General features: G+C 42.0%; 2 non-coding genes across 2 annotated transcripts; both read left to right on the plus strand.

Moving 5' to 3' along the window:
• The first annotated feature begins 16434 nt into the window (after nucleotides 1–16434).
• On the plus strand, nucleotides 16435–16517 carry trnas-uga (transfer RNA serine (anticodon UGA)). The gene has a single exon. It is a non-coding gene; the product is annotated as a tRNA-Ser (tRNA).
• A 1245-nt stretch (nucleotides 16518–17762) lies between these two features.
• On the plus strand, nucleotides 17763–17845 carry trnal-uaa (transfer RNA leucine (anticodon UAA)). The gene has a single exon. It is a non-coding gene; the product is annotated as a tRNA-Leu (tRNA).
• The last annotated feature ends 9823 nt before the right edge of the window (nucleotides 17846–27668 follow it).

Below are 27668 nucleotides of genomic sequence, written 5' to 3' on the forward strand. Positions count from 1 at the left end.
GGTGTATATTCTGAGTGCTCTCATCGACCGAGCTCTGAAAGAAGTCTGTCGGGGGTGTGAAGTGAATCACCCCAGTCAGTTGAGACACAGTTGTTTGTTTGAACCAGACCGTTACTATTTCCTGTTCTATTTCAACGTGTTTTACAGAAGACTGAACAAACCGTGGCTGAAACCGGCACTAATCAAGGCGCTGTCTTACTCCCACATACATGTCACTGCGGGACAAGTCCAGAAAATCATAGATGAGATTTTGCTGGAGCTGAAAAAGGAGCCGTTTATAATAGAGAAACTTGGGCAGCTGCTCAATGACCTGGATGAGCCGAGTAGAAAAACCGCTGGCAAGCTAAAAGCTTATTTCTTCCGTAAAGAAGTTAAAGCTGGGGGCAGCGACGAAGAATTCGACACTACGCCACTGATTCAGACTCTGACCTGAACTAAGGGACTTTGAACATGGGGAATGTTCTGGACTGCTTCTGCAACTGGTTCTGTCATCAACACTCTGCAGCTAACCTGAGAGCGCTATTACACCATGTGCTTGACAGAAAAGTAGCCAACGCGAGCCTTTTCTCTACAGATTTAACCATCGATGAGGATCAACTTTCAAACCTGGAAAAGTTAATGGTTGCTGTAACAAAGACCGGGGGGTACAAACACTGGGATGAGGCGCTCAAGGGGGCCAAGAATGATATTAGGCCATTTCATCAACATCTGTATGACCTTTTACTGAGCATGTTTAATACCCCTCTGTTTACTTTTAAAATAGGTCATATTGTTGTTTTATTTACATATGTAACTGAGGTGTGTGCCTACAAGATAAAGAAACAGGTATTTGTTGATATAGATCAAGTAACCAATCATCTGATTTCTTTTTGTCTGGACCGTAGAAAAAATTGTTGTGTATGTTATACTTTTCTCAAATGTCTAAAAAGGGGTATCTGCTCTCCTGAAGTTGAATAAAAAACCTTGTATAAAAACTTTGCGCATAGTGTGGGTCTGTGTGTTTATTTGGCAGAATGACTCGGCAAGCTCCCCAAATGCATGAACTATACTACAACCCAGCCAAGATTTGGGGTTTGGCGGGTAAGAAGGGTTTTCAAAGAGGACTCGCTGAGGCCGGTGTGAAGGTTAATGATGTGGTTGTTTCAGAATGGTTACGGGAACAAGACGCCTATACCTTACATAAACCTCTCAGGATTAACTTTAAAAGAAACCGCGTATATGCAACTGACATAGACTCACAATGGCAAATGGATCTAGTCGATATGTCAAATTTATCAAAACATAACAATGGTCACAAATTTATGTTGATGTGTATCGATGTGTTATCAAAATATGCCTGGGCTCGCATTCTACATAATAAAACAGGTCGGGCGGTGACAAGGGCCTTTGAGGATATATTGTCCCAGGGACGATGTCCTAAAAAACTGCAGACTGATAAAGGAAAAGAGTTTCTCAACAGAGAATTTCAGAATCTACTGAAGAGACACAAAATATATCATTTCACCACCGGTAATGAGCTTAAGGCATCGGTGGTGGAGAGGTTTAACCGCACCATAAAGACCAAAATGTGGAGATATTTTACAGCGGTCAACATGTTCAAGTATTTTGATAAAGTTCAGGATTTTATCGATGCTTACAACCAAGGGTATCACACCAGTATTAAAATGAAGCCTATAGATGTTGATCAAAGTAATTCTTTTAAGGTCTATAAAAAATTATACGGCCCATTTATTAAGAAGGGAAAAAATACTTATAAGTTCAACATCGGCGATGTGGTTCGCGTTTCAAAGCTAAGGAGTACTTTTGCCAAAGGTTATGAACAAACATTTTCTGACGAATATTTTACAGTTACCGAACAGGTGGCTAGAGACCCCCCCGTGTACCGGTTAAAAGACTATGACGGGGAGGATATAGAAGGAATGTTTTACGAAGCCGAGTTACAAAAAATTATTGTGGGTAAAGACAGTGTATACAGAGTTGAAAAGATATTAGCTGAGAAAACCCAGAACCGGAAAAAATATGTGTTGGTGAAATGGCTTGGATGGCCTGAAAAGTTCAATAGTTGGGTCCCGGAACAACAGGTTTGTGATATTCAAGCCTTATAACAACATGCCCGCGGGTGTGTTGGGGGCATTACTTTCGATACTCAAGATGGAATCAGGAGGCTTCTACGTGACTCTACCCAGTAACGCCTCTCTCGATATATACCCTAAAAATGAAATATCCAGTTACACGGTACAATTTGGAAAATCTATAGATCTAAGGGGGTCGTGGGAAGTGGGGTTGGCGGAAATACAGTATCCTTACACTTGGGCTGTTTTACAAGATAAGGATGCCACCTTCGCCATTTTTGATGATGTTAAAAAGAGTCAATGGACATTCACGATACAAGGAGGTTATTATGACAATGTGGATAAAATATTAGATGAGATGCATAAACAGTTCTCAGAAGGCACCCCCAACATCAAGCTATATTACAACCCTATTAAAAACAGAGTGTACAAGGTGTCAAAACCTGGTATTAGCATTCAAACCAACGGACAACTGGGGCGTATATTAGGGTTCTATTCTGACACAGAGAGCAGGTTCTCAGAAGTGGTGGCCCCCTTCCCGGCTGACATCAGGGGCGGCTTTTACACTCTTTATGTGTATACGGATATCATAACCCACCAGAGGGTCGGGGATAGTTATGTCTCCCTTTTGAGAAATGTACTTATTAAAGGTAAAAGCAATGACATGGTCACAATTACTTATGACAAGCCACACTACGTACCAGTCTCAAAGACCCACTTTGACAACATCACGATCGAAGTAAAATCTGATCAGAATATCAACGTACCCTTCCGCTTCGGTAAAGTTATTGTCAAACTACATTTTCGACCCCTGAAACAGTGTGTACATTATTAAAATGGCTACCTCGAGGGGTTATGTAGATCCTAGCGCCTATGTGGATTATTACAAGATGCAAGCCGGGAACGGCTTGCCCGGTTTTGTAGGAGCCCCCACAATGTATGGCGCCGGTCTAGGAGGACTCTTTCGTGGTCTCTTTAGAATGGCCGTACCCCTGCTTAAGAGAGGCTTTGCTATAGCCAGACCCCACTTGAAATCAGCGGCTAAAAATATTGTTAGTGACGTGTTCACCAATGTTATGAACCGGGCAGCTAGCCATGATCAGCAGGAGGGTTCGGGTCTCATGGTAATGGCGAGGAGGGGGGGTAAAAGAAGAAACAGTATGTGTCCACCAGGGCGACGAAGATCCGTGGCTAACAAAAAACGAAGAATCTCTCATTCTCCAACATATCGTGGAAACACTCGGAGAAGGAAGCAGCACAAGAAAAAACCTGCAAAAAGAAAGTCTCAAAGAAAGACAAATAGAGCCTCAGGATACATCTTTTGTCTTTTGTCCACAGTCTATCGGAAGAATGCGTCAAATCAGAACTGGATCTGTTTACAGTTCCATACACTCAAACGAGTATAGATAAGAGCATATATGTAGAGATACCCCCTCTTTCCGCAATTTCAGATACGGCCCCTCTGGAGTTTTTTATAGCTGGCAATGGCGAGGATTATATTGATTTGAATAACACATTTATTTTAATGAACTGTAAAGTGACTGATGAGGATGGCGATGCAATCGAGAAGACGGCCAACGCTGGGGTCATCAATTACCCGGTGGCCACCATGTTTTCACAGGTGGATGTGACCCTGGGAGATCGGCTCATTAGTCAAAGCAGCAATACTTACCCCTATAGGGCCATGATGGAGTGTATCCTTAATTATAGTGAGGAGACCCTAAGCAAACAGTTCAGCCCCGGCCTTTTCTTCAAAGACACCCCGGAAGCTATGGACGACAAGGATCCAGAGGGACTCAATAAGGGTTTGCAAAAAAGAACGGCCTTTTCAGCAGAAGGGAGGACCTTTGAGCTAATGGGACATATCCATGCAGACATATTTTTCCAAGAAAAACTCATGCTCAACGGGGTAGACATTAAAATTAAAATGATCCATAGTAAAAGTGCTTTTTGTCTGATGACCCCTGATACTGAAAAATATAAACTGACCATATTATCGGCCTCGCTGTTTGTGAAAAAAGTATCCGTCTCCCCGGCGGTTAAACTAGGACATGCGCAGGCTTTAATGACGGCAAACGCCAAGTACCCGATCGAAAGAGTCTATATGAAAGTCCACAGTATCCCCGCAGGGACACGGGTGATGAACCAGGAAAATCTGTTTCTAGGACAGCTCCCAAAACAGGTTATTATAGGTCTCGTGGATAATGATGCATTTACCGGGGTTTACAACAAGAACCCCTTTAACTTTAAACATTATAACGCGGAATTTATAGCGCTGTACGTCGATGGTGTGCAGGTTCCATCCAGACCTTTTCAACCTGACTTTGAAAACGGCAACGCGGTTCGTGAATATTACAGTCTAGTACTGGCTACGGGTCGCCATCTCAAGGATCAACCTCTGCTGATCGATCGCCGGGAATACTGCAGCGGTTACACCCTGTACGGTTTCAACCTGACCCCTGACGAAGAGTGTGGACAACATTTTTCACTGATGAAGACGGGCAATATGCGTTTGGAGATGCGTTTCAAACAGCCTCTACCACGCACTGTAAATATGGTTGTGTATGCTGTGTTTGACAACATTATTGAGGTGAATCAGAGGAGAAACGTTCCGTATGATTATTATTAAAATGAACACCAGAGAGCTCAACCACATCATGAATGCCCTGGCCGGCTCACGGAAACTGTTTAAAGGAGTCTACGCCTGCGACCAGCTGCCTAAATTTAAGATCAAGAATTTACCTGCAATGTACATAATCAACACACACCCTAAAAATATGCCCGGAGAACATTGGCTGGCTATTTATCTAAGGGAGGACCGCCGTGGTGAATTTTTTGATTCCTATGGAAACCCCCCGGATTTCAGACCTTTCCCTCGGAAGATCAATAACTTTCTGCTCAACAACTGTCAAGAAACCATTTACAGCGGTCGTCAAGTACAAAGTCTTCAGACCTTCACTTGTGGTCAACACTGTGTGTTTTTCTTATATCATAGATCTAAAGGAAGGTCATACCCCGATATTATGGCCTTGTACAGTGAGGATTTAGGCCAAAATGATAAAAAAGTGTCAGAGTTTGTCAGGACACTGTGGACCCCCCCTTATAACACAATGACTTACGACCCTAGCCAGCCATGTATACAGATGGGGTGTTCTTGTGAGGATTTTAAAAGATGTCATGCGTGTTAAAGTGAAAAAATAATGAAAACAGCCTTTGAATCATTAGTTTTGTTTTTATTCAACACAAATCTTATACAAAGCAGGGTTATGTTATAAATAAATGTACAACATTTGAAAATAAAATAAAAAATAAAAAAATTGTTTGTCGGTTCCTTATTTACAGGGGAGACAAATAAAAACATGAGATTAATAAGCTTCCCAATGATGGATAGATCCTGAGGATGGTTGCTCAGCACGGTCAGAGTAATGAGATATCGGAGTCAGATCAGTCACCACTTCTTTACACAGACGGATTTTTTGTCGCGTTTCCTGGTTAGGGACTGTTGATTGGGGCATGTTCAGACAGGCCATCGCCTGTAGGAAAGCATTCCAGCCTACAGGTCGGCGACTATCGGGTACCTTATTAGTGCTAGTGACACTCTTCAACAAATCAAACATGTGTGAACCTTTGATCAGTTGTCCTTTAAAAACAAATTCACCCTGTTCATTCCAAGTCGTTACCCGCGGTTTCTGAACCATTTTGTGCAGAATATATTCTGCATGTCTTTTGCTTCTGGCCGGCATGTTTCTCAAAACATCCGTTACAACATCTCCCTCTGAACTCTCAACAGGTTCGGTCACCGCAACATCTTTATCAACCGTACCCCCCGCATCAGCCCCAGAACCATTTTCTTGAGAGGCCATGGTTAAAGTTAAAATGTTTTGATCTTTTTCACCCTGTCTAACCAGACGGAGGTAGCGCTGTAACGTGTTGCTATACATCTGGGCTTTGGAATACTGATTTAAATCGGCCCTGGCCAGTATAGCTTTCATTTCAGAGTCCAGGTTGTTTTCGGCCGTTTGTCTAATGGGCTCTGGCCCGACAACATTTTTTCTCAGTTTCTCAAGCTGCTCCTGAGGGATCAAAAACATTTTCTGAGCATATTCCATTATTAACCCACTCTGGAAGCTAGAAGACTGGTTAGGAAAGGCACGGCTATGCTCAACAGCGGTCCTATAAAACCTCCGGTTTGATTAATCCTCTTTCTTTTTCTTTTAATAGAATACTTTTTATTAGCGATGATCTTGATAACCGCTTTTTGTTTTTTGAGTTTAGAATGTTGAGAAGGGGTTAGGGGTATATTACCGCGTAAGATGTTAAAAGCTATTTCACACAGGGTCTCGATCAAATCCGAGGGGGCCCCAGCCAGCACAGCTTTCCTATGGCGCGGGCTCCCCTCAAATAACATTTGCAAAAGCGTCAGATTTCTTTTAATCCGAACAGACATTCTTATTTATTTCCTTTTCTTTAGCACATACACTGCCGGCCAATCGGGCGGGCACAAACCTGTTCTGAGGCAAAAGTCTTCTGGGGTTTGTGCTTTTAAGTCCGCAATCAAGTACCCGTAGGGTTTTTTGGTGGCATCCTCAAATGCCTCCAAAAAGAACTTGGTCTGGTTAGGGTACATTTGACGAGCCAAGACGGTGACCTGTAGTTTATCTCTGGGGTTTTTAAAAATAATTATATAATTGGCATTTAAATTAATAGTGCGGCTTTTTTTACCTTGAAAAAATAGATTTTGAACTAAATAAATAATACTTAAATTCCTATGATGAGTGTACTTTGTGAAAGCTTTTTCCACTTCACTGTTGTCACCGGCCTGCTCCATCAGGTCATCAAGGATCACTAGATTAGTTTGTCCGGGCGGGAACAGGTCATCGTCACACAACGAGGCGGGGAGACCTTGCACAAATTTCAGATTATTTTTTTTCGATGCCAAATCATCGTAGAGAGGTTGCCAGCAAGAGTAACACCACACTATGTTGTCAAGAGCTTGGGACACGGTTGCGTCCACATCTTCTATGATGTTCTTTATAAGATAGCTCTTACCCGAATTGGAGGGACCGGCTATAATACAGGAGAAAGGGTGTTGAAGTCTGTTATCAAAACCACCGCTAATATCCATAAGGCAGAGTGGTATAATCAGTCTTCAACACTCTTTTATTGTACACCACCCTGAACCGTTTGTTTAGTGATCTATTTTCCAATGTGTACCCCTTTTTATTGCGATAGATCTGATTTCCGGCTGTAATAATCTCGCGAGGAGGCGCGTCTTTCTCGGTTACAAAACTTTGTACCAGGGTCGTCAGAGACTTGATGTTAATGAGCTTGTTGTTACAATGGTTCAGAGTGAAACCCTTAACTTTCATACAGGTCTTACCCGCAGCCGTTCTGTATGCATAAGTCTTAGGACCCCCTGAAACAAACTCCACTATGTGGTCCTGAGGATCTAGCTCGCTCGTTAACTCCCCAAGGTAGTCCCCGAGGGGAGGGACCCAATCCCCTGGCCTGGTGACAAAGATTACAGAGTCAGTATCATGATAGAGCGTGCGTTCCTGCAGCTGATCCATTAAGTTGTACAGTTCAAGCCGGGCGTAAGCCGTGGTAAAAACCGCTATGAAAACATTAACGTTCCCCTGTTTGGTGGGGAAATCTTTAGGGGCCCTCCACTGGACCTGTGCCACGTGGTCATTTAAGAATTGAAAGTGTGATACTGCATGTTGTTTGGAAAACATAAATTCTATAAACTGTTCAGGGCTTTTAATCAAGGTTGTGTTTAGACGGTTATTTCTTTCCCCAAACTTACCCCACAGACTGTTTAAAATCAGTTTGGACATTTGTCTCTTGGCGGGGTTTACAGTTATGTTCCCCGGCTCTAGACGGATCCCTTCCTTTTCAAAATATTGCTGAACGTACCGCTCTTTGGCCGCGGAGTCAACACACCATGAGGGATAGCCCGATGCCTCCTGTTTCCCTTTCAGATGGGTCATAATGTAATCAGCAAAAAGAGTATCAGATTTTTCAGAAAAATGCCAAACCTCATACACCTTACCGACTCTGTAACCTTTCTCCACCGCCTTGTCAAGCTCAATGCTACACCAGACACCCGTCAGCGCTCTCTCGTCATCACTGTGCAGACAAGAGGTATTTTGATTTTCAGTTTCCACACACGTTCTACACAGAGGGAACATCAATTTTCCCGAACACCTGTAAGGCAACACGGGTAAGAACAGCTCGCGAGGAGGGTACATGGTGACTTTGATCAAACCAAAGTACTGTCCGATTTCGAGAAAGTCACGATAAACAATGGTTGGATGCCCCACCGGGTACATTTTGGTCTTGTTGACATAAGGGTACAGACTGGTGAAATCATAGTAATCTACTCTCTCACCCTCCTTTACCTCATAATGTAAACAGAGGGCGTTGGTACGACCCCCAAATAACGCATCCCTGGGCTCTAGACGTTCAGGAAAGTCCAAGGTTTCCATAAACCGCTGTACCCCCACATCCTGTTGCTTCAGGGTCGTCCACGCGTGTTCCCAAATCACCAGCACATTCAAACCATAGGTGTTTTTTAAAGTTTCAATTCGTTCCTGGAAATCATAGTACATATCACCGCAGAGTTTTTGTGTTACGGGGTTAAAGGTGTTTGGGTCAAGCACTGAGGACAGCCATGGTAAATACAACCAGCAAACTCATAAGCGGTACGCCGCCCGGACACGTCGCTAAAACCGTCTAAGTAGTAAGGCCCCATTTTGACTTCCCCTTGATTTAAAGCATGTCTGATGAAGATGTTATCCCGGGCACTCAGATATTCCAGCCACTGTATGGAGACAGTCGAAAAGTTCTTTTGTCTAGCACGATAGTTGTCAGAAGTGGTGACCGCTATAGTGTTTTTCTGCAAGAAATTGGATCGATACATTTTCATGCAGAGAGACGCTATGGTCACACTTTGCAAAGGGTCGAGACCCGATGTGTTGATAACCTCGGCGCGGAAACGCAAACAGGCTTCTTTAAGGATCACCACATCATTTTTACAATAAGCGGCCATCTCTTCTCGGAAATCAAAAATACCTCCCTTAACCGTATTGTACCATTTAAAGAATTCCTCCCTCTCATGAGACATCATAGTATCAACCCCATAATAAGAGGCGGGCGGGTAGGACCCTCGATAATTTTGAGTGTCCTTAGTATTAAAAAAATGGCAGAACCAACCTTTCTTATGAGCCTCAAAACCCAGAGCCTTAGGCAAAGCGCTCAATTTCATGGGGAGGAAATTTAACGAGTCTATGTAACGTTGGTTGAAAGCTTCGTCGGTGAAACACATGATCTTGCTACCCTGAGCTATTATTTTTGGGGTCACCCCATTTTCCACCAGATACTTCATCAAAATGTAAGAATCATAACCCTTAGCATTGTGGGCAATAAATGTGTAATTGAGGTATTTTGGACCGCGATACTGCGTAAAGAAATCCCTGACACAACTCTCACCGCTAGCTGACCACTCACGATCCAACATGTCAATACAGTGTATATAATTAGCAACATGGACCCCGTTTTCTTGCCGGCATTCAAAATCAAAAAAGACATACCGGTTGTGCGGCGGCTCCTTTTTAACCGGCTGAATAAAGCACTGGTGTTCAGACCCCGGGGTTAAATCAGCATTACAGATCCTACATCTCGGCTCCAGACATTTGTGTGGTTTAACCTCATGAAAACGGTACTGGAGGCAACACTGCGGGCAATATTTAGTTTGATCACAATAACTCCGTTTTTTAACCCCCTCAGCAGCGGCCCTCTGTACCTTATGTTCGGAAAAACAGAACGCGGAGAGACAAATCCTTAAGCAATCTTTACATCGGATGGTAGGGGCCAAACCCTTACGACATTGCGGATTGAAACAGACGTTACAGTAACTGTCACAGCGGTGCTTAAGCTTATCATTGAAGGCCTTATAACACCAATGACAAACATACGAACAACCCAAAAAAGCCGTCAAACTCTTTATTCCAAAGTAATGACTATCACTTAGGAAGAGAAACAGTGTCTGTGTATGGGTTTCAGGATGTGTCTGAAATTTCACAAATACTTCCTTTACCTCACAACGGTACCACACAACAATTTTTAAAGACAACAACTCCTCAAACATGGTAAAGTCTGAAAAGGCAACCATCTGTTGAGAGTTTAAGCTGGCCCTCTGATGAAGCATTAAAGCCTCTTGCATAGCTTGGGGTTCAGGCATGTCGGGGGTGAGTAGTTTTATTAAACTGTAAGCAAAACAGAGCTTATTGTCCCCATTGGAACTCACCACTAATTGCCTGAGCTTGTTCCTAATTATGTCGTTCTTCAAGCATTTCGACAGTCTTCTAAGCGCCCCACCCTCAGGGTTACGAACCACATTCATTACCAGAGACAGACTTTCATCAGCTAAGATGGCTGCGTTACTTTGCAATAACGCTTCGATTTTAGCCAGAAATTCATCAACATCTAAATTATCTCCACTCAGCATTACAGATAGGTTGCTAAACAAATCATCCCCTCTGAGTTCTAACTGTACAACATCTCGAGGTCTGACCCTTTCAGCAACCTGTTCAAGCATGTTTTGCAAGGCCTCGTGTATGTTGACAAATATTTCTGCATAACTGTCACAATTTAAAAGTTCTGCAAAATTAAAACGCTGAATCATTTCAAAATTGTTATAGGCCGGTCTATCTATAATCACGGGATCACTGGTACTCTTGGACACATCATCATTTTGAACAAAGCCTTCACCCCCTACATTCTCACAGAGCATGTCCTCCACAGCCTTATCAGTCTCAGAACCCTCCACATTCCGAACACCCCCACTGCTGACATCTACAAAACCCCCTTTTTGAGGAGGCTCATTTAAAGCCTGTAAAAGTCCTTCAAAGATATCCAACCGGTTAATGTCAAGACCCTCCTCTATAGTGACGGCTGCTTCTGCCGCCGTACTGTGTTCTAATTGTCTCAAATCATTTATAATAGGGGCAGAATTTGGTCGGGGTAGCGTCTCCAAAGCCTCCACCATTTCAAACAAATCGGGGTGAACTAGGGGTTGAACCTCTATAAGTGCTACCATTGGGAGGTGGTTATTTAGATCATTGACCATCTGTAACAGGTCGGGGTTCACCGGTAAGTCTGTTAATTCACATTCTATCGGTGGTGATTGGAGGTTATTTAAATCATTTATCATTTGTAATAGTTCCTGGTTCATTGGGACATCAGAGGAGTTCACAACAGGGCCGGGGATGTTCTCTCGGGAAGGTCTTTTTGGGGCCCTAACTTGTTCATAATCCTTTAGTTTGTGAGTTCTTTTACCAAGTCCGGACATTTTTTTATTTATTTTTTATTTTTCCAACAACCCACAATAGTAAGGCGTTTTGTATCTATTAAAACATTAAATACGGTACAATTCGTTAGTAAGGGTATTAATAAGGGTGTTTTGGCTCTCTATCACAAGGTTTTGCCCCACTAACACAAGTCTTTGATTTTGTAACAAAGTATGTAGCAACTCATGCCGACCTTCAGGAAGTAGCTCCGGGGGATGGTGGCCTGGCTCAGCTTCAAAGGATGGTCGCTCCGGTAAATCTCGGTCAAAGGAGGCAGGGAGCGAGCGTATACTCACGGACGGAGACCAAGAAGGCCTTTGCGGTGACACCCTGGCCAATCGCGGTGTACTGTTCAGCGTTTCTGTAGCCAAGAAACGGGGCTGGGGGGACGATGTTGAAACCAGTCCGTCGTTGGGTGGTGTGTCAACCCTGACTGACGCCGACCCCTGAGGTTGTTGGTTGCCTGTATTTGTTCCGCCCGACAATGCGGCGGGCTGAATCTGGGTTGTTGAATTACCCCCAGAAGGCTGTGGCCTGAGTAGATGTTGGGGGGTCTCCAAGACCACCGTGGGGGATCCTCTCGGTGATCTCTCCGGGGAAGATGTTTGATCCCACTTAGACGGGGTAATTGTCCTCAATAGCTCATCCACAGAATGACTATCCCAAGAGTCTTGGGAAGAATAAAAATATACATTACATTTACATCTTTAAACGGCGACAGAAATCAAACTTAAAACAACATGTCCAGGACCTTCAAAACCTTTAGCTTTTTTAGACCTTTGAAAATAGGCTTAGACATTCACTACAACGCCTTATTATTTACAGACAATATATTTATTAGGACTTGATAATAAATGTAAAACAGAGAAGCCTCTGTAAATAAACGGTTTCTTAAATGTTTCTTTAAAAACTGTAATATTGTTAATAAAACACTTTTTATACACACACACACCACATTTCATTTTTAAACGAACCTTCCAAGTGTAAACGCTTCCTGATCCCGGGACTTCCTGTTTCACAAACGTTTTCACGATCTGTTTAAATATTAAATACAATGAACACCTTCAAGCCTTTTCCTACAGCCATTTTAAAACAGAAGTATAATTGCGGGAGATAAGCCAAACAACTTACTAAAACCTTTCGGACAGCTTTACTTCCTAACCAGACGGTAGGGCAATCGGTCATTTCTAAACACGTGCCCCAGAAACAAGCCTAGACCTGTCCGGACTTCTAAAGATCTTTCCCAGAACCCCCCGCCCTACAGGAAACAGGCACACATCGCTTAAATATTAGCCCTCAACGGGCAAACAAAGCCCTTTTAAAAACATTAAAGTTTGAAAGATCTTACTTACCTCCAAAGAATAATCGTTTCTTATGTTTTTCAGCTGGTTTAGCTTTTTGCACTTCTGTGGAGGTAAGAGACATGTTTAACCTTTAACCACCCCGCTTTATAAAAAGCTTTAACCTCTTACAAGCGGCAGATATATACTCACCGCTATCAGATACAGGGGCTGACGGCCTTTCAGATTCTTGAAAGGTTACGGTTCTCGAAGGTAAAACGAAACAAGCCCTCGATGTGGAAGGCCTTTCGTTGTCTCGAACCACGTTTCTTAATACTGTTAGAAAGGATAATTTTTTTAAATTAACAAAACTGGCCTCAAACATCTTACAGAAACATTATACAAACAAACAGGGGTTTAGTTCTTACCCGGTCGGCAGACAGCCTGTCTAGGGACAACCACTTCTCTTGGTTGATCCTCGGAGACATTAATCACAGGCCTTTCGATAGTTTCTGTGTAATTAAAGAGACCGGCATTAATATATATTAAAACGTTTTCATAACTCTAATGAGCCGCTTCAAAACCACACACACAACCATACATAAGAACCCATGAGCGCAAACACAAAAATCTTACTGTCGTTGTTCCAGATGATCTCCTCAGCGTTGGGAATTAACTCCTGTTGACTGGCTGAAAAATAATTTTACAGAACTTAAAACAGATGTTATAGCCTTATTTACAATACATGCCCACAACACGCTCTGAGTCAATGAAAATAATCTGAAGACTTACCTAAAAACTCGTTTAAATCGAAGTCGTTGATGTTGTTTCCGGACATTGTTGATCTTTAGGCTTAAATCGAAAGGTCAGTATGAGTCTGTCGAGCTGAAGACCAGACCTTCATACTTATACTGATGGCCAGATGCCGGATCTGCTTGTAAGGCATTGTTCTGGGCTGGCCTTTGTGCCGTCCTGTTACCAATTAACATATCAAAACCAACCAATAAAACGACACTGCATCAAATTTCAAATAGAAACCAAGATGGCGACGATCTCTCTCCTCTCTACTCTAAACTTTTATTAGAACCTTTTGGTCTCTCAAAAAAACATTTTTAAGGATCAAGACCTATAGTCAATAAACACTAAGAATATTTCAGGCCTTTATAAGCGCTAAAAAACAACCTGAGCCAAGAAAATAACTATAAAGATCTAAAATAAGTAGCGCTTTTACAGTGATTTTTTTTTTTTTTTTTTTTAATAGCGATGCTTTGTTTGGTATTAAACAAGTCACAAACTACTCAGAACAGCGTTTATCCCCGCAAAAGAGATATTTGGGTTTATTTTACAAAGCTTATAAATTATATAGTTTAAAAGTATTCTGAATGTTTTGATACCACACGCCATCCCTACGTTTGTCTGAGCCCACCCCCGCCCCCCATGGTGTGAGTGATTTAGCCTTGAGTGTTGTGATCTATTTAGCATTGAGTGATCAGTTGTTTTTATTTTTTAAATGATTCCTTATCATCAGGGATTGAGACTGCTAAAATACCTTAAAAACATATCATTATCTTAAGTCTAACTCTTATGAGCTTTAAGACCCTAGAATGTATTTAAGTAAAACGAATGAACACATTATGTGTGAGATAAAATATAACCACAGCTTTTTTTTTTTTTTTTTACAAAAACAATTAACCTATACACACAAACACCCACACACACACACACCCTCTTTTTTAATTTTATTTTTAATTAAATTTGAGGGGAGAGACAGAGCCATATACATTGGGGTTAACATAAGTACCCTATGCAAAAAAGGCATTGTTAGGACCTGTGACCATTACAGACAACAGAACTTGTTGATCTTATAAAATGATTGGGCGAGAGAGAGAGAGATAGAGACAGACAGAGACAGAGACAGTGTGAATATGATAAACGCACTATTCAAAATGGCATTGTTAAGACCTGGGACCATTACAGACAACAGAACTTGTTGATCTTATAAAATGCTTGGGCGAGAAAGACAGAGAGAGAGACAGACAGAGACAGAGACAGTGTGAATATGATAAACACACTATTCAAAACAGGCATTGTTAAGACCTGGGACCATTACATGTATATTTAAAAAAGACCCCCAACCACTACAGGAAGAGCCGACCCATTCACACTCTACAGTTGACCAACAAGAACAACAAGAACAACCGGTTATGGGAGGCCTTGTTGTTCAGGGTTTTATGGGTGTACACTTTCTGACGGATATGACGTAGGAATAATTAAGGAAATAACTCTACCTAAAATCACGCCCCCCAATTATGACGTAGGAATATTAATAAGCTTAGGGCATACGTCATAACAAAATAGGCCGTGCCCAAAAAACCCTACTATCTACTGTTGTTAGTATTTCTAAATGGCTGTTGCTGCTATTTAAATAAATACAAATGAAATCACAATGCCAACTTACGTAGAACACAAAGAAATCTAGATATAACTTTATTGTTGGTTTATTGTAGGGGACATCACTGGTCAGGACAGCAGGCTGTATTTTACAGAAACATCTCTTTCCGAAAAGGCAATTGCTATTAAGTACCAGATTGTAATTTGTGATACTGTGTGATATTTCGTCAGCATTGCTGAATGACGTATTCACTGAGATCGTGTGAACCTTCACCGTTTCATAGATGAAAATGAAAATGAGCACGATGCCGATTAGAAAATGGATATATTGCATTTTGATATTAAAATGAATTACCTTTTTTTTTTCTTCACAAAAAACGATCAATTATTGTAACACTGCCAGCCAGCCAGGAAATCAACAATAAGTCTATTAACAGTAAAATAACAATAAGGCCTTTTGAAACACACTTTAATGGACTTGAAGTAGTTCTAGGTTTGTATGATCAGTTTTTCTGGAGTTGTCATGATTGAATTTTAAGGAATGTTAGAAACTTGCGATTCATCTATTGTGTATCAAAACGTGCGCATGTACATTAACAATACAAATAATAAAACAAATGTACACAATACATTGTGTAAACTGGTGTATAAATCGGTATGCACATATCTTAGCAGACATAGACAATTATAAAACATAAAGAACCAGTTATTACAATAGCATGAAACTGAAATATTACATAGCCTATGATGCAACATGAAAGCGCTTTGAAATGGCTCCATTACAGCTGCGTGCATCAATGCAGTAAACGTGTTTTTCAACACTACAGTGCCCTATAATATAAAATAATTAGCAGTCATGATCAAACAGGTGACTGATCAAAGCATTGATCCAGAGACCTGGGTTTGCAACATGATCAAGATTGAATATCAAAGGAGAGTTAGGAACTTCCTAAGCCGGTCACAGGACAGGCAAACTGGAGTTATATCAGGTGCAAATCTGCCAAAAAATCCATAAAAAAATAGTGAAAATAAGATATGAATATATGATGTGAAGAAAAGGAATCAACATTTCAGGAATCAACTGATTTTAATTCAAATATTGAGTAGCATGTCAGAATGGAAATTCTTGAGAACAAATGTGAAATTCACATATACGGAGATATTCACTATCTGCTGTTGTTTTGTTTTAGCTGATACTTGAATACATTTCGGTTTGGGCAAGTCAAATAAATAAATAGATAAATCGCGACCCCAGACCCCAGTCTTAAATTTACTTTGACACTGGTGTCCTGGTGTCCTTTGTATTATAGCCCCACATACTGCAGTGTCTGACGGGAGGAGGCTGTGATGGCCGAGTGGTTAAGGCGTTGGACTTGAAATCCAATGGGGTCATCCCTGCGCAGGTTCAAATCCTGCTCACAGCGAAAGGCTTTTCAATCTGTGTCCATGTAACAGCAAGTGTCTCTGAGTGTCTTCAGGACAGCACACACATGAATCTAATGTGATTAAGGTGAGTGTCACTATTGATCTTCCTTCCAGACTTGGAAGATAGCATGTGTTTGTTTCTTTCTCAACTGTGTGCAAGGCAGACCAGTTTCTGTTTGTGCCTTTTCATTGATGAGTTTTCATTACGGGGAAATAGCCAGCAACATCCTGGATGATGACGCAGAGTATACATACTCAAACATTATGAAGCAGTTGTTTTTAGCATGCATGCCAGAGCACATCTGCATCGACTCGAACACATATGCGTTTGAAATCAGTGAAAAGTACAGGCATGTAAATGCATTCTTACAATTGTTATTATGAACTGTTAGTAGTAATAACAATCGTAATAATAATATTCAGTTGACTTGCAGAGGCACGGCACTTTGTATTGACTTTAACATGATTTCAAATGATTTCCTTGAATAGGGAATAAACATATTAAATCAATATCACATATGTGCGATACAGGGACAATGAACCAAACTATTGTGATTGCGTTGCTATATTGAGCAATTTATCTGAAGACATGGCTTTTGAAGGCAACCACCTTTCCCTGTGCTGTGTAGTTCTGTGGAGCATGTAGATAGTTGCGCTGCTTGCAAAATAGATGATATCTCTTAAATAGTTGTTTGGGAACTTCTGTGTCTCTCTACAACCAACACATCCTAGTGTGACTATGTAAAAAAGGCATCGACATTGAATCGTGTTTGTTACAGTACACAGCCACAACACAAGCCATACAATAGATAACTGTAGTGTTTCATAGAATATGGGAGGGAGCTGTGCTGCCCGAGAGAGGTGTGATTGATGAGTGCTTAAGGTGTTGGACTTCAAATCAGATGGGTTCATGGCTCTTCAGGTTCACATCCTGCTGAGGTTGCTCAGTCTCTTAATGTCTTTGCTTATGCTCACGGAAACGTTAACTTCTAAAGGACAATCGTATGCTTGTGTCACTATAAAGTGATGCTGCTGAGGATAATCTCGATGGAAAGGCTCTGGGTATCGTCTTCCAATCGATTGGATGCAGTTTGGAAAATAAGCATTGTGCTTTGTGGCAACATACAGAGTCGACATTACTATTACAACTAAACAAGGTCCGAGAACGTAGACGCAAACCTAAACAAAAACATTCAGTCCTTTACAACATCATGTCATGAAACGCCTTGTCATTTCCAAACAAGACCAGGATGGCCGAGTGGTAAAGGTGTTAGACTTAAGTTCTAATTGACATATGTCTGCGTGGGTTCGAACCCCACTCCTGGTAATGCTTTTTGCTCCATGGAAGGACAATACTATGTATTCACTTGAGAGTTCACGCTGTGCCGCTGGGATGTGATGAGGGGAGTAGGGAACCTCTAGCAGAGCTTGAACTGTGTGATTGAGATGTAACTCAGACATTAAGAAAAACAACGAGGTTTCGAGTACATGCGTACATCTTTTTCCTCTGTGTTAATTAACGGGACCGATGCCGGAGTACTCCTTTAGGAAGCAGAGGTGGAAAGAGTACTGAAAAATCCTACTCAAGTAGAAGTACTGTTACTTTGATGAAATTTTACTCAAGCACAAGTAAAAGTACTGGTATTAACACTAGAAACGCCAAGCCGGTCAATTTGACCAATGTGGTTATTAGAGTTTGAATTACTCTGTCTTCCTATACACACTGTGCCTACCTGTTCTTGGCTTTTCCTAAGTATATGTATTAAACATGTCTACAACGTTTTAACCGCATGAACACAAAAATAAAAAAGTCTTGAACACATTTACGTAGAATAGCCAGAATCGGGTAATTTTCACCGGCCATTTACAGACATAATAACTCAAATATAACGCATAATCCTGCCTTCCCTTTACAATACAGTCAGTCTGGCGCTCAAGAGGTGATCTCTACCTGTCTACAGTCTTTCATGTGCTTACAGGTGTTTTCTTAAAACTGTAGTGAGGATTGACTGGATACAGTGATTACCCCGCAAATAAACACGGATTCGAAACGGAGATTGAAGAGAGCTCGTTTTGGAAATGCCGTGTATGTAAACATGACTGATTCAGGGGGCATCAGTGATACTGGGAATGACAGTGATGATTCGTGGGTCTGTGCCAGTGTTGTGAAAACATCGCGAGTGAAACGCCCCGTCCAAATGGCACCGAGTGCTTTTACTCTACTGAGCAATACGCGATTGCTACTGCACGTAATAATAGCGATTCGTGGACATTATCAGTGGAGGAGTATTTATTGCAATGCTGTCCCGAGCTGTCAGGTATGCAGGCTAAATATATAGTAAATCGTTTATGGAAATACAACACTACTGTGAATGAAAGCAGTGTATGTTGAAAACTAGGTTTACACGATGTTGAATCCGTTTACTTTAGTGTACAATTATGTTTTGATAAATGCAATAGTTGTTTTTGAAGTATAAAATATTGCTTTTGAGCATTATTCCAATATTTACATTTACACTTGTTTCATTCTCTTATTATATGCCGTTTTTGAGATTTTTGGCTTATTGTAGGCTATCTCGTTATTCATGTTTTGACTGCAGTGTGTGCGTTTAGAAAAATGTGCTTTGTTATTTATAGCAATAATATTAATGTTTTATGATCATTCTACATTTGTGCTATGTAAATGTTGGATTTGATGTTCATGCATAAAACTTCTAAATTTTATACGATGGTTTGCCTTTGATTGTCATTACACAGCTGTTAAAGAGCTGTCGGTTACAATGACCGGCTTTGGTGCTTGTAGGTAGTTCGAAATGTCGGCACGTCAAACTACTCAAGTAAATGTAAAAAGTAGCACGTTGAAAAACTACTCGGAGTACAACGTACGTAGTTACTTTTAACAAAGTGATGTCACATGCTCTCCAAGCAGACACTTACACTAAATTATAGTGTAAGTGTAATTTATATTTATATATTTATGTTCTCAATCGTGGCCAGAGTACACAGATTTGTAACAATAAAGTATCGGTTCTATTAATTTTAAAATAAATGGTATTGTTGTTAGTAGATAGTAGGGTTTTTTGGGCGCGGCCTATTTTGTTATGACGTATGCCCTAAGCTTATTAATATTCCTACGTCATAATTGGGGGGCGTGATTTTAGGTAGAGTTATTTCCTTAATTATTCCTACGTCATATCCGTCAGAAAGTGTACACCCATAAAACCCTGAACAACAAGGCCACCCCTAAAGACCCCCACCCCTCTGAAGGCAACGCCCCGAAACTCTCCTCTCTATTTAAGAACCCGCGCTGCTTTTAGGCAATACCTCTTTAATTCTCAGCATCTGAAACATCCCGCTTCTTCAACATGTCCAGCGACATCAACATGAAACCCCGCAAGAAACATTCCCGGGCAAGGGTTCCTGTACTCACCAATTTGAAGATTGAGCGCTCCTGGGTGTTGTTCTGGGGGGGTCGACGGGGTTACCGCTTTAAAAGGGATCCCAGCTATGTTGGAGTGGAGCTTTTTGCTTTGGGAGAGAAGGAGGGTACGTTGGAACCTTTTGAGACGGTGATTGAATACTCTTATGAGGACTGGTTGAAGGTGATGGCATGGAGAGACCTGGGGCTTGTGGATAAGACTCTAGAAGGCTTGCAAGAGGTTCCAAGAGAAGGCGAAACGGAGTCTCCGACTGAGAGTTTTGAAAGGTGTGAATGGGAAAGCTTGCAGAACTACGGTACAGTGGTGAAGAGTCTATCTCTAACTACAGATCGTAAGGTTTTGTTTAGCAGTACCCTGATTACAAACCCTATTGAAGGGGTTGTGGAGGATCCAGAAAAACAGGTTACTGAAATTATGTTTGACGCCGTGGACTGGCCTTTCTTGAAAGAGGTCATAAACTGTATAAATGATGGTTTTGACATCTTGACCAAATGTTCACAACTGGATTCGGTTAGAAGGAGAATATGCTGGATTATGTATTATATATCCCCCTTGAATGATGACGACGATGATAAAACAGACGACCTGTGGGGGGTTGGAGGGGGGTCTGATGGCTCAGGGGCTACTCTCTTCTAAGAGGGCGGTGTGTCGTGACGTAGTGAAGAGATAGGATAAAAGGCGCAACAATTCATTCATGGTTTAAAATTAAAGAGAATGTCTTACCCGAAAGCTGCGGACGTCGACAGGCTCTACAGGCCTCTTCAAACCCGGGATCACCCCTGGTTCTATTCCCCAGATTTTGTATACACTCCGGAACCCTCTGACTGCGGTTACCCTCCATGACCTCAGGCCCCGGTCCCTCAGGACGAAACAACATGCGGGGCGATGGATGTCCAAATGAGTCTCGGGGATCCCCAGCCTCTGGAGCTCATGGAGGGCCTCGATTTTGCCGAACTGTCTACCGTCTGGGCGTCTCAGGAGGGGGTCAGTCCAATGGATGTAGAAACACCCCACAAACCACCAGGCGACCCAATGAGCATCGGACTGTCTCGGGGGCGTGATGAAGACGCAGGATTTATGCCCGGGGTATGTGACCAAGTAAGCAGAGTGGTTAAAAGCACCCTGGTGTATATTCTGAGTGCTCTCATCGACCGAGCTCTGAAAGAAGTCTGTCGGGGGTGTGAAGTGAATCACCCCAGTCAGTTGAGACACAGTTGTTTGTTTGAACCAGACCGTTACTATTTCCTGTTCTATTTCAACGTGTTTTACAGAAGACTGAACAAACCGTGGCTGAAACCGGCACTAATCAAGGCGCTGTCTTACTCCCACATACATGTCACTGCGGGACAAGTCCAGAAAATCATAGATGAGATTTTGCTGGAGCTGAAAAAGGAGCCGTTTATAATAGAGAAACTTGGGCAGCTGCTCAATGACCTGGATGAGCCGAGTAGAAAAACCGCTGGCAAGCTAAAAGCTTATTTCTTCCGTAAAGAAGTTAAAGCTGGGGGCAGCGACGAAGAATTCGACACTACGCCACTGATTCAGACTCTGACCTGAACTAAGGGACTTTGAACATGGGGAATGTTCTGGACTGCTTCTGCAACTGGTTCTGTCATCAACACTCTGCAGCTAACCTGAGAGCGCTATTACACCATGTGCTTGACAGAAAAGTAGCCAACGCGAGCCTTTTCTCTACAGATTTAACCATCGATGAGGATCAACTTTCAAACCTGGAAAAGTTAATGGTTGCTGTAACAAAGACCGGGGGGTACGAACACTGGGATGAGGCGCTCAAGGGGGCCAAGAATGATATTAGGCCATTTCATCAACATCTGTATGACCTTTTACTGAGCATGTTTAATACCCCTCTGTTTACTTTTAAAATAGGTCATATTGTTGTTTTATTTACATATGTAACTGAGGTGTGTGCCTACAAGATAAAGAAACAGGTATTTGTTGATATAGATCAAGTAACCAATCATCTGATTTCTTTTTGTCTGGACCGTAGAAAAAATTGTTGTGTATGTTATACTTTTCTCAAATGTCTAAAAAGGGGTATCTGCTCTCCTGAAGTTGAATAAAAAACCTTGTATAAAAACTTTGCGCATAGTGTGGGTCTGTGTGTTTATTTGGCAGAATGACTCGGCAAGCTCCCCAAATGCATGAACTATACTACAACCCAGCCAAGATTTGGGGTTTGGCGGGTAAGAAGGGTTTTCAAAGAGGACTCGCTGAGGCCGGTGTGAAGGTTAATGATGTGGTTGTTTCAGAATGGTTACGGGAACAAGACGCCTATACCTTACATAAACCTCTCAGGATTAACTTTAAAAGAAACCGCGTATATGCAACTGACATAGACTCACAATGGCAAATGGATCTAGTCGATATGTCAAATTTATCAAAACATAACAATGGTCACAAATTTATGTTGATGTGTATCGATGTGTTATCAAAATATGCCTGGGCTCGCATTCTACATAATAAAACAGGTCGGGCGGTGACAAGGGCCTTTGAGGATATATTGTCCCAGGGACGATGTCCTAAAAAACTGCAGACTGATAAAGGAAAAGAGTTTCTCAACAGAGAATTTCAGAATCTACTGAAGAGACACAAAATATATCATTTCACCACCGGTAATGAGCTTAAGGCATCGGTGGTGGAGAGGTTTAACCGCACCATAAAGACCAAAATGTGGAGATATTTTACAGCGGTCAACATGTTCAAGTATTTTGATAAAGTTCAGGATTTTATCGATGCTTACAACCAAGGGTATCACACCAGTATTAAAATGAAGCCTATAGATGTTGATCAAAGTAATTCTTTTAAGGTCTATAAAAAATTATACGGCCCATTTATTAAGAAGGGAAAAAATACTTATAAGTTCAACATCGGCGATGTGGTTCGCGTTTCAAAGCTAAGGAGTACTTTTGCCAAAGGTTATGAACAAACATTTTCTGACGAATATTTTACAGTTACCGAACAGGTGGCTAGAGACCCCCCCGTGTACCGGTTAAAAGACTATGACGGGGAGGATATAGAAGGAATGTTTTACGAAGCCGAGTTACAAAAAATTATTGTGGGTAAAGACAGTGTATACAGAGTTGAAAAGATATTAGCTGAGAAAACCCAGAACCGGAAAAAATATGTGTTGGTGAAATGGCTTGGATGGCCTGAAAAGTTCAATAGTTGGGTCCCGGAACAACAGGTTTGTGATATTCAAGCCTTATAACAACATGCCCGCGGGTGTGTTGGGGGCATTACTTTCGATACTCAAGATGGAATCAGGAGGCTTCTACGTGACTCTACCCAGTAACGCCTCTCTCGATATATACCCTAAAAATGAAATATCCAGTTACACGGTACAATTTGGAAAATCTATAGATCTAAGGGGGTCGTGGGAAGTGGGGTTGGCGGAAATACAGTATCCTTACACTTGGGCTGTTTTACAAGATAAGGATGCCACCTTCGCCATTTTTGATGATGTTAAAAAGAGTCAATGGACATTCACGATACAAGGAGGTTATTATGACAATGTGGATAAAATATTAGATGAGATGCATAAACAGTTCTCAGAAGGCACCCCCAACATCAAGCTATATTACAACCCTATTAAAAACAGAGTGTACAAGGTGTCAAAACCTGGTATTAGCATTCAAACCAACGGACAACTGGGGCGTATATTAGGGTTCTATTCTGACACAGAGAGCAGGTTCTCAGAAGTGGTGGCCCCCTTCCCGGCTGACATCAGGGGCGGCTTTTACACTCTTTATGTGTATACGGATATCATAACCCACCAGAGGGTCTGGGATAGTTATGTCTCCCTTTTGAGAAATGTACTTATTAAAGGTAAAAGCAATGACATGGTCACAATTACTTATGACAAGCCACACTACGTACCAGTCTCAAAGACCCACTTTGACAACATCACGATCGAAGTAAAATCTGATCAGAATATCAACGTACCCTTCCGCTTCGGTAAAGTTATTGTCAAACTACATTTTCGACCCCTGAAACAGTGTGTACATTATTAAAATGGCTACCTCGAGGGGTTATGTAGATCCTAGCGCCTATGTGGATTATTACAAGATGCAAGCCGGGAACGGCTTGCCCGGTTTTGTAGGAGCCCCCACAATGTATGGAGCCGGTCTAGGAGGACTCTTTCGTGGTCTCTTTAGAATGGCCGTACCCCTGCTTAAGAGAGGCTTTGCTATAGCCAGACCCCACTTGAAATCAGCGGCTAAAAATATTGTTAGTGACGTGTTCACCAATGTTATGAACCGGGCAGCTAGCCATGATCAGCAGGAGGGTTCGGGTCTCATGGTAATGGCGAGGAGGGGGGGTAAAAGAAGAAACAGTATGTGTCCACCAGGGCGACGAAGATCCGTGGCTAACAAAAAACGAAGAATCTCTCATTCTCCAACATATCGTGGAAACACTCGGAGAAGGAAGCAGCACAAGAAAAAACCTGCAAAAAGAAAGTCTCAAAGAAAGACAAATAGAGCCTCAGGATACATCTTTTGTCTTTTGTCCACAGTCTATCGGAAGAATGCGTCAAATCAGAACTGGATCTGTTTACAGTTCCATACACTCAAACGAGTATAGATAAGAGCATATATGTAGAGATACCCCCTCTTTCCGCAATTTCAGATACGGCCCCTCTGGAGTTTTTTATAGCTGGCAATGGCGAGGATTATATTGATTTGAATAACACATTTATTTTAATGAACTGTAAAGTGACTGATGAGGATGGCGATGCAATCGAGAAGACGGCCAACGCTGGGGTCATCAATTACCCGGTGGCCACCATGTTTTCACAGGTGGATGTGACCCTGGGAGATCGGCTCATTAGTCAAAGCAGCAATACTTACCCCTATAGGGCCATGATGGAGTGTATCCTTAATTATAGTGAGGAGACCCTAAGCAAACAGTTCAGCCCCGGCCTTTTCTTCAAAGACACCCCGGAAGCTATGGACGACAAGGATCCAGAGGGACTCAATAAGGGTTTGCAAAAAAGAACGGCCTTTTCAGCAGAAGGGAGGACCTTTGAGCTAATGGGACATATCCATGCAGACATATTTTTCCAAGAAAAACTCATGCTCAACGGGGTAGACATTAAAATTAAAATGATCCATAGTAAAAGTGCTTTTTGTCTGATGACCCCTGATACTGAAAAATATAAACTGACCATATTATCGGCCTCGCTGTTTGTGAAAAAAGTATCCGTCTCCCCGGCGGTTAAACTAGGACATGCGCAGGCTTTAATGACGGCAAACGCCAAGTACCCGATCGAAAGAGTCTATATGAAAGTCCACAGTATCCCCGCAGGGACACGGGTGATGAACCAGGAAAATCTGTTTCTAGGACAGCTCCCAAAACAGGTTATTATAGGTCTCGTGGATAATGATGCATTTACCGGGGTTTACAACAAGAACCCCTTTAACTTTAAACATTATAACGCGGAATTTATAGCGCTGTACGTCGATGGTGTGCAGGTTCCATCCAGACCTTTTCAACCTGACTTTGAAAACGGCAACGCGGTTCGTGAATATTACAGTCTAGTACTGGCTACGGGTCGCCATCTCAAGGATCAACCTCTGCTGATCGATCGCCGGGAATACTGCAGCGGTTACACCCTGTACGGTTTCAACCTGACCCCTGACGAAGAGTGTGGACAACATTTTTCACTGATGAAGACGGGCAATATGCGTTTGGAGATGCGTTTCAAACAGCCTCTACCACGCACTGTAAATATGGTTGTGTATGCTGTGTTTGACAACATTATTGAGGTGAATCAGAGGAGAAACGTTCCGTATGATTATTATTAAAATGAACACCAGAGAGCTCAACCACATCATGAATGCCCTGGCCGGCTCACGGAAACTGTTTAAAGGAGTCTACGCCTGCGACCAGCTGCCTAAATTTAAGATCAAGAATTTACCTGCAATGTACATAATCAACACACACCCTAAAAATATGCCCGGAGAACATTGGCTGGCTATTTATCTAAGGGAGGACCGCCGTGGTGAATTTTTTGATTCCTATGGAAACCCCCCGGATTTCAGACCTTTCCCTCGGAAGATCAATAACTTTCTGCTCAACAACTGTCAAGAAACCATTTACAGCGGTCGTCAAGTACAAAGTCTTCAGACCTTCACTTGTGGTCAACACTGTGTGTTTTTCTTATATCATAGATCTAAAGGAAGGTCATACCCCGATATTATGGCCTTGTACAGTGAGGATTTAGGCCAAAATGATAAAAAAGTGTCAGAGTTTGTCAGGACACTGTGGACCCCCCCTTATAACACAATGACTTACGACCCTAGCCAGCCATGTATACAGATGGGGTGTTCTTGTGAGGATTTTAAAAGATGTCATGCGTGTTAAAGTGAAAAAATAATGAAAACAGCCTTTGAATCATTAGTTTTGTTTTTATTCAACACAAATCTTATACAAAGCAGGGTTATGTTATAAATAAATGTACAACATTTGAAAATAAAATAAAAAATAAAAAAATTGTTTGTCGGTTCCTTATTTACAGGGGAGACAAATAAAAACATGAGATTAATAAGCTTCCCAATGATGGATAGATCCTGAGGATGGTTGCTCAGCACGGTCAGAGTAATGAGATATCGGAGTCAGATCAGTCACCACTTCTTTACACAGACGGATTTTTTGTCGCGTTTCCTGGTTAGGGACTGTTGATTGGGGCATGTTCAGACAGGCCATCGCCTGTAGGAAAGCATTCCAGCCTACAGGTCGGCGACTATCGGGTACCTTATTAGTGCTAGTGACACTCTTCAACAAATCAAACATGTGTGAACCTTTGATCAGTTGTCCTTTAAAAACAAATTCACCCTGTTCATTCCAAGTCGTTACCCGCGGTTTCTGAACCATTTTGTGCAGAATATATTCTGCATGTCTTTTGCTTCTGGCCGGCATGTTTCTCAAAACATCCGTTACAACATCTCCCTCTGAACTCTCAACAGGTTCGGTCACCGCAACATCTTTATCAACCGTACCCCCCGCATCAGCCCCAGAACCATTTTCTTGAGAGGCCATGGTTAAAGTTAAAATGTTTTGATCTTTTTCACCCTGTCTAACCAGACGGAGGTAGCGCTGTAACGTGTTGCTATACATCTGGGCTTTGGAATACTGATTTAAATCGGCCCTGGCCAGTATAGCTTTCATTTCAGAGTCCAGGTTGTTTTCGGCCGTTTGTCTAATGGGCTCTGGCCCGACAACATTTTTTCTCAGTTTCTCAAGCTGCTCCTGAGGGATCAAAAACATTTTCTGAGCATATTCCATTATTAACCCACTCTGGAAGCTAGAAGACTGGTTAGGAAAGGCACGGCTATGCTCAACAGCGGTCCTATAAAACCTCCGGTTTGATTAATCCTCTTTCTTTTTCTTTTAATAGAATACTTTTTATTAGCGATGATCTTGATAACCGCTTTTTGTTTTTTGAGTTTAGAATGTTGAGAAGGGGTTAGGGGTATATTACCGCGTAAGATGTTAAAAGCTATTTCACACAGGGTCTCGATCAAATCCGAGGGGGCCCCAGCCAGCACAGCTTTCCTATGGCGCGGGCTCCCCTCAAATAACATTTGCAAAAGCGTCAGATTTCTTTTAATCCGAACAGACATTCTTATTTATTTCCTTTTCTTTAGCACATACACTGCCGGCCAATCGGGCGGGCACAAACCTGTTCTG

This window comes from Amia ocellicauda, chromosome 22, assembly GCF_036373705.1.
Source record: "Amia ocellicauda isolate fAmiCal2 chromosome 22, fAmiCal2.hap1, whole genome shotgun sequence".
In the NCBI taxonomy this organism is placed as follows: Eukaryota; Metazoa; Chordata; class Actinopteri; order Amiiformes; family Amiidae; genus Amia; species Amia ocellicauda.